Source organism: Pseudonaja textilis, chromosome 2, assembly GCF_049901715.1.
Source record: "Pseudonaja textilis isolate UNSWEBS1 chromosome 2, rPseTex1.2, whole genome shotgun sequence".
In the NCBI taxonomy this organism is placed as follows: domain Eukaryota; kingdom Metazoa; phylum Chordata; class Lepidosauria; order Squamata; family Elapidae; genus Pseudonaja; species Pseudonaja textilis.
Window position 1 is genome coordinate 74,050,683 of NC_141991.1, and position 15,361 is coordinate 74,066,043.

Here is a 15,361-nt window from a genome sequence, read left to right on the forward strand (position 1 = left end):
TAATTTTTGTTTAAGGCTTTAAACTTGCATTTAAAACATTTTTTTCCTAATGACAGAAGGAAACTCAAGCTGTGCTATAAAACTCACCAAACACAGTCTAGTGCTATAAAGCATATTGACTAAAAGCAATTTCCAATAATAATTAGAAAAGAGGCATGTGAACCTATTTTTTTTAAAGGTATTTGAAGGTACTTCGCCCATTTGAGCAAGATGATTGCTCTCTCATCACCCAGAGCATTAAATCTATTGCAGATTTTTGTCCCGCAGTCTCCTCATGAGGAACAATTGTCTGCAGCACTTGTGGGCAATCTCAAGTCTTCTCCTTATCCACAGAGGAATTTTGAAGAGCCATTCTACTTGCCAGCTTTTCATTCCTCTGTGGTCATTGGTCCACTTTTAGAAGAGCAGACTTCTTTTGACATTTCTTCCCAAAGTCCAAAATTTTCACCTTTCTCTTTTAGGAGAGTGCATCAACTCCAAACTTGATGGAGGTTTTTCAGACTCATTATTTGTGTATGACTAATCCAAATGAATGTACATTTTTGTGCTCCATCACTGGAGATTTTCAAGAAGAGGTTGGACAGCCATTTGTTCAGAATGGTCTCCTGCCAAGGGACTAGAAGACCTATTATGTTTGTTATATACCAGTCACACATTTTTGTATTCAATCCACATTTCTTTATAACCCATTCATTCTTGACCTTATCTGTTTCATCATACATACTTCTGAGATAATCTACTCCCATAGATTCAACTCACTTTTATGTTTTACTCGATGTACCCAACTCTCATTTTCATGTTCCAAAGTGGGAAGAAATATACACTTCTTTCACGAAACATTCCTCTAAAGTTTCTGGGACCATTTCCAAGTTATCTGGGTGACTGGTGTTACAAAATGGGTTATACTTTAAGAAAACTGGTCATAATTTGAGCCTCAATTAGAATGGGAAGCTAGATCTTGAGCCTCATTATAGATAAAAACTATGAAATAATAACCTCAAGTAAATACTTGTACACTACTCCAGGAAGTGCTGTAACAGGCCTATTAAACTATTCAATAAAAGATCAGGAAGAGCATTATTGGACAATGTTTGACACCTATTGTTTATACTGTGCATTGGAAATAAACAGGATGAGTCTGAACTCTTAATAAATATACATTAAGTTTATTATAATTATACAAGTATAATTTTAAAAACATAACAGTGGCCTGGTTATAGCTAAGATAATTTCCATGACTGGAATACTGCAATTCAAGGATACAATTTGCTCAAAGGGAAATTTTAAAGGCAGAATTTGTAATGTTAAACAAAAGCATATCTGCATAGTAACAATTCAAATGAATGGAATCAGTAATATTGTAGAACAGGAGTCTCCAACCCCCATTCCCTGGACTGGCACAAATCTGCAACATGCTAGCACCTGGCCCATGTAAACAAGGAAAGCCCCAATCCTGTGATGCAAGCAGCACATAAAAATCACGCACCTTCTGGTCTGGGAAAAACCTTTCTCCATGGAACCAGTCTTTGGTGCCAAAAGGTTGCGGGCCACTACGGTAAACTATATATTTGAATTAAAACAAGTGGAAAAAAGAATAAAGCCAAACTGTTTTAGTTTATTATACAGGTAGTCCTTGAGATCTGACTGTAATGGAGCCTGCTCATTATGGTCACGTTGCAGCAGTCGTTAGGTGAAACATATTGCTTAACAATGTCCCATTCCTGCTCTCCCCAGTGAAACATAAAATGAATCTATGGGTCTTTAAGGGGAGCGTGAGGTGCCTCTTGGATGGGGGAGGCTATTGAAGGCCTAGTACAGGCCCAGCTGCCCTGGGTATCCCAAAGCCTGTGCTCCACTTCCTAAGCTTTGAGTCCTGAAAGGTCTTTTCCCACTCGCATCAGGTCCTGCCAGGGCTTAAGTTTGATCTCAGCCCATTAAGGCAGAACATCCTTCTCACAACTTACATTTTGAAGAGTTCTAAGGCTCTCTAGAGTGCTAGGATGACTTTATTCTTTGAATGCCACCTTTTTGTCCTGCCCACAAAATGGCGTCTGTGTTCCAGTCACTACAGCATAGCCTAGGGACAAATGGCTTCCCTTCTTTCCATAACATGAGATCTGGAGAGCTTCAGAAGGTAAGTGTGGGGTGTGATGAGTGTGTGGGGAGAAGGCCCAAATTCTGCAAGCTTCTGATGTAGTGGGGTTGGGGGAGAGAGGCAGGAGGGTGCTGCAGCAACCATGTGGTGGGTCATAAGGGCAAACAACTGCAGGCGTGCTGCAGCCATCATAATTTTGAAATGGGCTCGTCAGTAGCTTGTGGGGATAGCTTCTGTCATAATTTTGAATGTTAAATAACCTGCACTATTATTTGCCTAGTCAAAAACCAAAAAAGGATATTTCCAGTATGAAAATGCAGTTCTTCAGCAAGTGATAAAGCCAAACTTTATTCTGACATCTGCTGTGAGACAACCTTGCCAAGAACAGAGCTTCTAGGAAATTTCTAACTTGTCTTTTTGACAACTTTTTCCTTCGGAGAATGAACCACACAAATGTACACAAACACAAATCAGCTGCTCTTGCTATTAACCAATATGGAGGATGTAGTTGAGAAAATTAAAGCACAGGGACAAAAATTGGGAGAAGTAATTATGCAAGGTTAAATGCAAGACAAGCTACTGACTAAGGGAAAGCATGGAACATACCACTTCTGCACTTCATTAACTATTTTGTCACCAGTGATCCTAGGAGGCACCTATATTTTCTTTTCTGTAATGAAGACAGAACAGTGTCTGTGTTGTTTTTGCTCTCCCCTCATGCTGTATTCCTCTAAAGTCCAAAGTCCAAAAACGCTAGAGAATTATTGGAAGCCTGGCTTCTCAGACAAATTGGCCATCAACAAGAACATAGAGGTAAGCAAAATCTACACACCACTGAAAAGAAACCATCAAAAAGCTGAAAAGGAAACAAAAAGACCAAAATATCTCCTTACCAATGATCAACACCCAGATGAGTAGAGACCAACACGAGACGAACAATCAAGAAACAAGCAATACCCCAAACAAGGAACTACCAAACAAGCTAACAGTAAACAGCCCAATCAAGGAATCACCAAGATTACTCCCAACACTAGTAAGCCACTAATATATAAAATAAAAGCAAGCCCCACTCCCTACTAGCAGTAATGATATCACCTAGTTAGGTAATAAGAACCAAAGATCCCACAATTCAATCCTGACCTACAAATATTCTCTTCTATTGATACTGAATAGTCACAAGATTCAGTCCAGTCTTATATACACGAAATATCTTGATTAATATTTTATTAATACTGTGAAAGAGATACAGCGAATGCTTACCGAATTTGTAGATGGCAGAAAACAATGGAATAGTAATAATAGGACAATTCAAAATAATTTTAATAGGTTAAATAGTGAAGTGATGATCAGAAGGCAATGATTGGCGGGAGGTTGCAAGATAGTGCCTTTATATCAAGTTCCCTCAAATTTATTTTTGAGGGAGGGAGTTCAATGGAAAAAATATTAATACAAAGCGGCACCTTTCTAGAATCATACATGAAGCCTGAAGCCTAAAAATAAAATAAAACTTGCTTTTCTTTCACAACGGTGTTATCATGCTTGGAAGGAATAAAATCCTCATGGCAAGCTCCTGACCATCTGTCCTAACCACTCTGCAGTGAATTACAACTGAGGTGAAACAAGGGTTTGATTCTTGACATGGCATACCTTGAAAGGCTCAAAGTTTCACTGCTCTCTAATCAGAGAGGCACTGAACTCTGTGATCATGCAGACAGTAGCAGATCCTCAGGTAAGCCAACTGCGACTAGATGTACAAATGGCAAATCTGCACAATGCTGTGCAAAACTAACAAAGCAACTGGACAAGGTTTGTCTCATTCAAGAGTATTTCAACAGACTGCAGGCCAACCAATACTCCTTCAATTTCCTGGAAGTTTGCCAGAGAAGTTTGAAGGAGCGCAGGATCAATGTCTAAGCTTCATTTTTCCACATGAATTATTTATGATGAGTCAGTCAGCAAGATTTTCTACAAATCATTCCAGATAACTTTTAAGGTCACTGAAAAGAACAGTAGTCTCTAGTGGGCTATGCCCTGCATCAAAGGCAACGATCCATTGATGAGAATTACTAAAATGTCTTGCAAATGTTGAATTGCATATGACAACCAGACAACAAATTAATAATTTGCAAATTTAAACAAGATTACAGCAGAATATAAACTGCAGTTTCAACTGTATGCCAGAGAACATGAAATAATGAGAGTCCGAGCTTGACGGCTGGCTTATGAACATTTTGATACCAGGTTAGGTTACATATTCAGCAGAATTTAGTGAATGTCACTTAATGTGTTGGTGTTCTTCTGCTTATAAGGGTTTGGTGTGGTCAGTAGGTCTTGTGATGGGAGGCTCAAGTCAGGTGAGGATATAATGATGGGTCTTTTGAGGGGTCAGAGGTGTGGGTCATGTCAGGTGAACGTCTTCAGATGTTCTTGTGAGGGAGCCAGGTGTGGATCTCTCAAAAGTGCCGAGATAGTGGTTGTGGATTTGGTGTTGCTTTCCACTAAATTTATATCTTACCGTACTCATCTAAAACACTGAATTTGAACTCCCCTGATATTTGACTTCTGAAACTGTTCCTCTCCCATCCTATACTGATATCGTGTTTCTCCAACAATACAGCCTCCACCAAAAGGAAGGCCCAGCATGTTTTATCGGCATAAAATCAAATTAAGCCCCTCCCCCCAAATTAAGGCCTATATTAAACATGCAAAATGGGGGTGGGGAATGGCAGGGGGGGGCTTGCCGTTAGGAAATAGTTTTGTTGCATACCCGGATATGGTGCTGCCTGTGTTGATTTTGGCGTTGGTGGGGCACTTCGTATCGGGACACCTTCCGCCACCATTGCTTTCCCTTCTCCCCGTGCTGCCGTGGTGTTTAGAGCAACGCCGCAGCGTTTGGCACAGCCACGCGCAGCCAGCCAGGGCTCCTCCCTGCAACTGGAGCCCGGCGGAGACACTCGGCTTCAGGAACTCCTGTCACCGCCTTCTCTTTGCCTTCAAAGGCTAAGCCAATTCTTTTAAAAACAACACCCTACTACCGGTACGACAAAGCATCCCCTGCCCGATAGGGCAGCCCAACCCCATGTGGGGAGGTGAATCTCCCGGGGCCGCAGCGCAGGATCGGCCCATCCCGGGAGAAGCACCCAGCCACCATCCCTGCCTGGCACCAGGCAGAGCATGAAGAGCTTTGCCTGGGGCGCCCAACGCAGCTGACAGGCAGGCCCTCCTGCTCGGCAGCGGAGCTCTTGCCAAGGCAGCGAGCACCTCCCTGCTGGCTCCCGTGCGGGCTGGGCACAGCCGGGAAAGCAAGCCGCGGTTGTGTGCCTGCCTGCCAAGCAAAAGAGCCAGGCCGACCTGAGCTTGGCTTCCTTTCCAAGTCCCTCCAGCGTGAACCTGAAGAGGCCACTGTAAGAGGCCGCCCGAGGCAGTGATAGCGCCCACCCATCCGTGGACAGGGAGGCAAGGCAACAGCCTGTGCCGCGTCCTCCTCCGAGCTGAGCCCCGCCGAGTCAGCGCCTCTGCCTGATGCCCGTTCCGCTACAGCGTTTGGAGCTGCCGGCGCATTCGGAGATGCATGGGGACGGGGACGGGCTGGGCGAGGGGTGGAAAGGACGGACGGCTTCGGGCTCTCTCCGCCAGCCAGGGAAGCAGTGCTGCCATCACCTCACCTCCCTGTCCGCAGACAGGTGGGCGCTATCACTGCCTCCGGCAGCCTCTCCCGGTGGCCCCTTTGGGTTTGCGCTGGAGGGACTTGGGAAGGAAGCCAAGCTCAGGTCGGCTCAGTTCCTTTGCTTGGCAAGCGGACGCACACCCATGGCTCGCTTTCCTGGCTCTGCCTAGCCCACACGGCGCCAGGCAGGGATGGCGGCTGGGCGCTTCCTGAGGTGGGCCGATCCTGTGCTGCAGCCCCAGGAGATTCACCTCCCCACGTGGGGTTTGACTGCCCCCTCGGGCAGGGGAGTCTTTGTTGTAGTAGGGTGTCGTTTTTAAAATAATTGGCTTTACCTTCGAAGGCAAAGGGAAGGCGGCGACAGGAGCGCCTGAAGCTGAGTGTCTCCGCCAGGCTCCGGTTGCAGGGAGGAGCCCTGGCTGGCCGCATGTGGCTGTGCCAAACGCCGTGGCGTTGCTCTAAATGCCGTGGCAGCAAGGGAGAAGGGAAAGCAACGGTGGACGTACGTTTGATGTAAATACGTAAAGCCTTCTTAATGTCTAGCTTATGCCATTTGTGTTCTACATGAGTAAGATTAGGGCAGAAATCTGGTAGCATGATTTCTTGGGCCCTATGAAATCAGGGATTAACTTTAGGGACAAAGGTGGGGTCCAAATGCAAGACCACCCTGTTGTCATGGAAGGAACAGAGATCCTCCCCGATTGATAAAGTTGCAAGCTCAGACACCCTCCTAGCCGAGGTAATGGTGACCAGAAAAACTACCTTATAAGTTAGGAAGTGAAGTGAAACTGATCTGAAGGGTTCAAAAGGTGATTCTGTTAACACCTGCAAGCAGCTTGGGTAACTCCCAAGAGGTAGATCTGTGGATCGCCACTGGGCAGATATTAGTGGCTCCTATCAGGAACCTATGTACAGAAGGGTGATGTGACAGGGATGAAAAATGATCCCAGTGGATAATGGTCGATAGAGCCATCACCTAGAGGTGGAGAGTATTGGGTGAAAACCCCTTATCCAACCCGTCCTGAAAGAACATTATAACATCAGCTACAGATGCTGTGGTGGGAATCTGGTTCGCCTTCTGGTACCACTGGCAGAAAACCTTCCATGTGGCATCGTAAATGCGTGTCGTGGAAGGTTTACGTGAGGCCTGAATAGTGAGGATGACTTAATCTGGGATGTTCGAATCTCTCAGGTGTTGCTACTCAAGCGCCACACAATTAGGTGGAACCATTGTGGCTCCGGATGAACCAGGGTTCCTGGAGAAGCGAGACCCCGTGGTCCGGGATTATCCAATGGTGGGCAACCGATAGGTTCACCAGATCCACAAACCAGGGTCTCCTGGGCCAATGAGGTGCCAGGAGAATCAGCTCTGCCTTCTCCAACATCTTCCGAATGACCACCGGAATGATTGGAAGAGGGGGGAAGGCATAGAGGAGATCTGGGGGCCATCTGCTCTGAAGCGCTTTGGCCCCCTCCACTCCTTGCGTGAAGTATCTGCTTACCTGAGCATTCAGGGGAGATGCAAACAGGTCTACAGAGGGAGTGCTGAACCTGATGGATAGTTCCCTGAACAGAGGGGTGAAGGCTGCACTCCTCATGGTCAACCACACTCCGACTCAGCCAGTTGGCCTGAGAGCTGTTGACCCCGGATATGTGATTCACCCTGATGGACAGAAGGTTCCCCTCTGCCCAACAACCTAGGCATTTGGCTTCCCTCATCAAAGTCCTGGACTTTGTTTCCCCCGTCTGTTGACATGTGCCTTTGCGGCCACATTGTCTGTCATCACCAGTACATGTCCCCCTGTCACCCTTGAACGGAAGTGTTTGAGAGCCAGAAAGATAGCCCTGAGTTCCAACCAGTTTATCAGACAAGACCCCTCTGCTAATGATCAATGTCCCTGGGCCATCTCGCTGTCCAGCACGGCCCCCCCAGCCCTGGAGGTTGACATCTGTTGTGATCAGCAATCTGTTCAGCTCTTTGAATGGATGCCCCCTCCAAAGCACCGGAGACTGCCACCAACAGAATGACCGCAGAACCTGTGGGAGGATCTGCACCGTGGAATAAGAGTTGCTGGTGCCTGCTCATTGAAAGGGGAGCAGGAACCACTGAAGAGTCAGTGAGTGCAGTCTTGCCCATGGGACAATACCAACGCAAAAGAACATCTTTCCCAGCAGTCTATAAGCCAAGGGGAGATTCTAGGGCAGATTGGTGTGATGTGGACTGGATTAAGATGTCATCCAGGTAACACTGAAGTCTGACAGGAACTGCCCGAAGGGTAGCCACCAACACCGCCAGTACTTTGGTAAAAACTCTGGGAGCCAACGACAGCCCGAAAGGAAGGGCCTAGTACTGGAAATGCCTGTACTGATAGGAAAAATGAAGAAACTGGCGATGATGCCAGGTAGGAATGTGGAGATAGGCCTCCGTAAGGTTTATGGAACAGAGGTCGCCCTCCTGAACACTCTCTAGGATGGAATGCAAGGTCTGCATTTTGAAACGCCCGTATGGGATGAACCTGATTAAAAACTTCAGATCTAGGATGGCACGCTACCCACCCAGATGCCTTTAGAACAGGGGTGTCCAACCTTTCACCTTCCCTGGGCCACATTAGAAGATGAAAATTTGGTTTGGGCCGTACATAAAATAAAATAACAGTAACGATACCTGATCATCCCAAAAAACCATGGAAAACATAGTTAACATATTAAATTTATTTGGAAATGAAATTAGTGAGATGTTTTTATTATTTATTATTTATTAAAAATTATTTATTTTTTATCACGTATTTTTTTATCACAGTTTATTTTCTGAGCAAATTTTGCGGGGGAGTGGGGGGAGAAAGCTCGCCCGCCTCACGCCTACCTCTCCTCCTGCAAATGGCCTGGCTGGATGAGGCAGGACTGGAACGCAGAAGCAGCAGCAGCAGTGGTGGGGGCAGAAGCCTTCCCCGCCACCGCTGCTGCTTCTGCCCCGCCGCCCCGCTGCCCTGCCGCCGCTTCTGCCCCGCCACCGCTTCTGCCCCCACCACCCCTGCCGCCGCTTCTGCCCCGCCGCCGCTTCTGCCCCGCCGCTGCTGCCCCTGCTGCCACTTCTGCCCCGCCGCTTCTTCCCCGTCGCCGCTGCCGCTTCTGCCCCGCCACGCTGCTGCTTCTTCCCCGCCGCTTCTTCCCCTGCCGCCTCCGCTTCTTCCCCCGCGCCGCTTCTGCCCCCACCGCCACTTCTTCCCCGCCACCACCGCCGCTTCTGCCCCTGCCATGGGGGCAGTGGCGGCGGGGGCAGAAGTGGCAGCAATGGTGGCGGGGGAAGAAGGCGGCGCGGTGGGGGCAGAAGTGGCGGCGGGGCAGAAGCGCGCGGGGCAGAAGCAGCAGCGGTGGTGGGGAAGAAAGCGCGGCGGCGGGGGGCAGAAGTGGCAGCGGGGGCAGAAGTGGCGGGGCAGAAGCAGCAGTGGTGGCAGGGGAAGAAGCGGCGGTGGGGGAAGAAGCGGCGGCGGGGCAGAAGCAGCAGCGGCAGCGGGAGAAGAAGCAGCGGCGGCGGCAGTGGGGGCAGAAGCGGCGGCGGGGCAAAAGCAGCAGCGGTGGCAGGGGAAGAAGCGGTGGTAGCGGGGGCAGAAGCGGCGGTGGGGGAAGAAGTGGCGGCGAGGGCAGAAGCGGTGGCGGGGAAGAAGCAGTGGTGGCGGTGGGGGAAGAAGCGGCAGCAGCGGGGGGCAGCAGCGGCAGCGGTGGGGGCAGAAGCGGCGGTGGTGGCGGTGGCAACAGCAAGAGGTGGCGCAATGACGGCGCCCTCCTTTTCTCTTGCTGCTTGGCCTGGCACTCGCGTCGCCTCGCCTCGCGCCTGCCTCTCCTCCTCCTCCTCACTGGCTCTGGCATGAAGGTTGGGGTGGGCACTGGGCCGCATTATGAGGTGACCTGGGCCGCATGCGGCCCGTGGGCCGCGGGTTGGACAAGCCTACTTTAGAACCACAAAAAGCCTGGAATAAAACCCTTGCCCTTGCTGGTGCAAAGGAACTGGTTGAATGGCTCTAATATCGACAAGATGCTAGATGGCTGATTCCCTAAGGGCCCTTTTGGCACTATCCCTTGATACGGGGCAAGTCACAAAATGCTCTGGAGGAGGTGAAAGGAATTCTAGCTGCATACTCGATCTGATTGTATTGAGGACCCAGGCATCTGATGTAGACTCATCCCATCTGGTGATAAAGAAGGCCAGATGACCTCCGATGGGAGGGAGGAACAGGCGTTTACTTGGAGCTTCGGAAGGCACGGCCCCCTCCTCCTTGAAAGGGCCGTCTACCCTTATATTGGTGCTGTTGACAGTTATTTGCCTCAGGGTGCTGCTCCTGGTGTTGAGGGAAGGCCCTCTGATGATGGGAGAAACAAAGGGAAGGTTCAGCCCGAAAAGATGAAGGACGGAAGTAAGGGGTTGGGTGGTAATCCGCCCTCTTACCTGTCAAGGAGAGGACCTTCCTCTTATCCCTGGTCTCGATCAAATATGGATCCAGGGCCTCAACGAAGAGTTTCTCACCCTCAAAAGGAGCTGATGCCAGCTTCCACTTACGGCGTGATTCGGATTGCCAGTTCTAGAGCCAAAGTAGTTGTCCAGTTGTGAATGAGAGGCTATGGCTCTGGAGGTGAATTTTGCTGAATTCAGAGTGGCATCCACTGTAAATTCAGCCGCTGCAATAATTTTGTTTAGATCTTGGTGAGATCTAAAATCAGATGGAGGAAGGCGCTCCTGTAACTGATGCAGCCAGCGGAGTAAGGCTCTGGTAAAAAATGACACTGCTGTTGATGCTCAGACAGCGCAAGCAGAGGCCCGATGGTTACATTTCAGCGTTTGCTCTGATCTTTTGTCCTCAGACTTGAGCACGTCCTCTGGTTTGGTGGGGGTGCCAGAGGAGGAGAAGGAGGCCAGTACTGGAGCATCCACTGAAGGGACCACAAAAGTAGAGGCCATCATGTGATGAAGGTCTAGGCCCAGCAGCAGGGGTGGCACACTGTTCTTTAAAAAGGTCCAAAAATAACAGAGGAGAAGGAAGAACTTCTGTGTAGACCACAGGTTTAGAGAAAAGAACATCCCCTTGGGTTGAAGGATCCCTCTGGGGTTCAGGTGCTACCTCTTCCGGGGTCAATTGGACAGTGACCAAGGTCTTCTGTAATAGGGGTTTAAATGAGGCTGGCTTAAAGGCCTCCATTGAGAGGGGGCTGGTCCTGGAGGAAACTTTCTGCCTCAGACATGTATGGATCTCTGATCTTACCCTCTTCCTCCTCTGACCCGGAGGAGTGGCTATGCTCTGAGGGGAGTGAGTAATTCCTTTCCCCATAATCCCCCCAATCAGATTGAGTAGGGGGCCTACCAACCTCCTGAGGTCTAGGGAATTCCCTGGGTTTAGGAGGGGCCCCTAAAGCGGGATTGGGGAACCCATCTTGTTCAGCCCCCAGAGGGCGAATGAGCTGTTGGAAGACCTGTGCTAATCCTCACTGAATGGCAGAACAGACTACTGGGGAAACGTCAGAGGAACCACTGCCTGAGTGGGCTTCTCCAGGACGTAGGCCAGCAGCAGTGGGGGGTGAATGGGCGTTGGTAAATTTACCTGTGAACGCCCTTTCTATCTATGCTGCGAGAGAGCCCAGGATGAGTAGACTCCTTCTTATGACGTCATTAAGCTGGGTCTGTACTTGTATATATAAAAAGCCAGCCCCGGGAGAATCGCCAGTTTTGGCGAAGATACCTGACAGACTGAAGAAGTGTCTCTGAAAGCAAATAATCCAATACATTAACATGCCTTACCATCTCCGGATAAACCAAGGGAGGGGCTGGGCTCTCTCGCAGCATAGATAGAAAGGGCGTTCACAGGTAAATTTACCAACTCCCATTCTCCCCCATGCTGCAGCGAGAGCCCAGATGGGACATACAAAAGCTTGCATGTCTATGGGCGAGTCCTCATCCGGCCAATCACTCCGACGGTGGAACCACTCACTGAAGAACCCATCTGCCGAAGGCCGCCGTCGCCGAGGCAAAGGAATCCAGATGGTAGTGTCTGATGAAGGGAGACAGGGATGTCCACGTGGCCGCTCTGCAAATCTCTTCCAAGGATGCCTGGGTGGCCCAAGTGGCTGAAGTGGCCGCACTTCTGGTAGAGTGTGCTGTTAGACCATGGGGTACCGGAAGAGCCACCGCTTTGTAGGCTTGTGCGATGCACATCCTGACCCACCTGCTAATAGTAGGGGAAGAAGCCTTGCTCCCCAAGTGAGAAGGTGAAAAGGAGACAAACATGGATTCTGTCTTTCTAAAAAGGGAAGTGCGCTTGATGTAAATTCTAAGAGCCCTTCTGACATCTAGAGTGTGCCATTTGCGCTCTAAGTCATGGTGTGGAAGGGGACAGAAGTCAGGTAACACAATGTCTTGGGACCGGTGGAACCAAGTGTTAACCTTTGGGATAAAGGAGGGGTCCAGACAGAGAACAACCCTATCATTGTGAAAGATGCAAAGATCCTACCTGATAGAAAGGGTGGCCAGTTATGACATCCTTCTGGCTGAATTGATAGAAACGAGGAAAACTACCTTTAGAGTTAGGAATTGGAGAGACACTGTTCTAAGGGGTTCAAAGGGGGGGCTTTGTAAGGGCATTAAGAACCAAGTGAAGGTCCCATGAAGGATACCTGTGCATCACAGGAGGGTGTAGGTTGGAAGCCCCTTTCAAAAATCTCCTGACCGAGGGGTGATGGGACAAGGAAGGAAGCGAATCCCATGAAAGAACTGAGGAGAGAGCTGCTACCTGGAGACATAAGGTATTGGGGGCTAAACCTTTCTCCAAGCCATCCTGAAGGAATCTAAGAACCTCTGCCAACTGGGCTGAGGAAGGAGAGAGACCCTCCTTGAGGCACCATTGGGAGAAAACCCTCCAGGTGGCATCATTGAAGCACCTCGTAGAAGTTTTGCAAGATGCCTGGATGGTGAGGATAACCCCCTCTGGGAGATTAGCCTCCCTTAGCTGCTGCCGCTCAAGCGCCACATGATCAGCTTCAGCCACCGGGGCTCCAGATGGATCAGGGCCCCTTGGTGCAGGGAGATGAGAGGGGCCGGGATCCTCCAAGGGGAAGCCACAGACAGGTTGACCAGATCCAAAAACCAGGGCCTCCTTGGCCAATAGGGTGCCAGGAGAATTAGCTCCACTCGTTCTGCCAACAGCTTCTGTATGACCGCTGGAGTGATGGGAAGAGGGGAAAAGGCATAGAGGAGACCCTGCGGGCCATTTGCAACAAAGAGCATTGGTTCCCTCTTAGTTAGAGGGTAGAGTGCGCCATCAGACTTCGGGGAACCAGAAGGGCCGCAGCTTTGTAGGCCTGCTCAATGCAAGACCTGACCCACCTGCTAATATTAGAAGAGGCCTTGTGCCCCAAGTGAGAAGGGAAAAAAGAAACACGGCTTCTGACTTCCTGAAGGAGGAAGTGCGCTTAATGTATATTCTAAGAGCCCTTCTTACATCTAGCGTTTGCCACTGCCACTCTAAGTCATGGTGCGGGAGAGGACAGAAGTCAGGCAAAACAATGTCCTGAGACCGGTGAAAGCAGGTGTTAACCTTTGGAATAAATGAGGGGTCCAGACGAAGAACAACCCTATCATCGTGAAAGGAACAAAGGTCTTGTCTGATGGAAAGAGCAGCAAACTCAGAAGCCCTCATGGCAGAAGTGATGGCAACAAGGAACACTACCTTCAGAGTCAGGAAACGGAGAGACACTGTTTTCCATAGAGCTGTCTCGAGTGTCCAGGTTGGGAGGAGCTCCAGTCTCGGCTCTCACAGGCTGAGCTTGAGATTGAGGCACGCCTCTCACCATCACGTGGTCCTCCGGGCGCGCCCCAGTTTTTTGCTCAGCCTCGTGGCAGTCAGGCTGGTTTTCCTTTTGCTCCTGGTCGTTCTAGCACCTCGTGTTTTCTTTTTTTTGATCAACTTGGACTCTCAGACAGCGCAGGAAACTGAGGTTTGAGCTCCCTAGGGAGCCTTTTTCTTCTAAGGGGAATTGTTTCACTATCCTTTTAAGGGAGAATCCAGCGCTCGAGCTGCCCCCCATTGCTGCCTTTTCGCTCCGTGCGAAGCTGCATCGTTTCTTTCCTGCCTGTTTTTGTTCTTTGGCCGTTTCCCCCACGAACGCCTCTAACCCAGGGAGATGCTTCCCTGCCTCTCCCAGGTACTTCTTTGTGGCCTCCGGGCCTTTTAACTTCTCCTGGGTGATAGCCGCCGCTGGGGATTGCCTCGTCATTGCGCCTCCATTTTGGGCTCCTGTGGTGTCAGCCATCTTGGGAGTGGCAGGAGTCGCCGCCATCTTGTGTGTGGCCGCATGGCCGGGCGCCATTTTTCAGAGGCCTATAACAGGGTTTTTCTTAAGGCTTTATAGGCAGACTCCGGACTGCCTATATCCTGCCTGTTTGCACTTAGTTTCTATCAGGCTAACCAGGGTTAGTTGGCTCTGTAGCCCTTCCCCCAGCAGGCAAGTTAGCAGCTCTGCCATCCCCTTCTCCGGTCCGTCCGGCAGGGGTAGCTGCCCTGGCGTTCAACTTTTGGCTAATTGGCTTTGGCTAGGCCTGCTGTGCAACAGCCTCCTATTTTAAATACAAAAAAATTTTTGATCAAAAGGGGTGCTAAACGTGCGCTTAGGATACCCGGCCTCTACGTAGGCCGCATCCAAACGTGCAACTGTCCGAGGACCCGTGATGGCACTTTACTTTAAAATTTTTGGTTGGTAGCCCCAGGGACGCCTGCCACTGCTCGAGGCCTACCTGCAGGCCGCATTGTGTTTGATTCCTGGGCAGATCCTTGGAATGTCCAAATCCCTGCTGGTACCTTGCAATCCTGCCTTGGTACTCCTCTAGATATAGGAGTCTACTGGCTACACAGTCTCTCCCAGCAAGGGAGGTAGCAGCTCCGCCATCCCCCTTCCCGGTCCGCCCGGCAGGGGCGGTTTTTGCGTCCATCTTTGGCACTGGCTTCTGGGCTAGGCCCTACTTCTCAACAACGTGCAAAGCACCTCTGTTGCCCTTGACCTAGGGGGTGCGAAGCAGTACTGGGTTTCGGCCCCTGCTTAGGCTGTGTCCAGCCTTGTTAATCACCTCACGTTAATCAAGAACTTTTCCTCCTTTCTCCTCTCCAGATGGCAGACGACAATGCATCTCGTGGCACTTCACTGAAGGCCAAGGCTAAGTCTCACCACCTGCGCAAACAAGCACAGGAAACATCCAAAGCTCTCAAAGGGATGCCCTTAGGCGACACAGGGCCCTTGAAAAGGAGATTGACAGACGCTCTAAGGAGTCAAGCTCTGTGCCTCTGGACCCTTCCAATCCCACTCCCTCTACCTCCACCCATCCTCCCTCCTCCCCTGCTTCTGCCTCTTCATCGCAGCCTGGACAGGCCCCTGAGGCCACCTTTCCCCGCTGCTGCAGGTCTGCGCCCGGAGGAGCCTCATCCACCCCCACGGTGGAAATCCCCGAAAATCTCAAACGAGCGATGGAGCTGGCCATCCGGCACGGGATAGCACAACAGTTTCAGCAGCTGACCGGTCTGGCCCCTAGGCCTGAGGCCCCGAGGCTCGAGGATCAGCAACTT

General features: G+C 50.1%; 1 protein-coding gene across 2 annotated transcripts in view; it reads right to left on the reverse strand.

The window, feature by feature from the left end:
* MAML1 (mastermind like transcriptional coactivator 1) overlaps positions 1-15,361 on the reverse strand; it is a 40,869-nt gene that overhangs the window by 12,308 nt on the left and 13,200 nt on the right. The window lies entirely within an intron of this gene.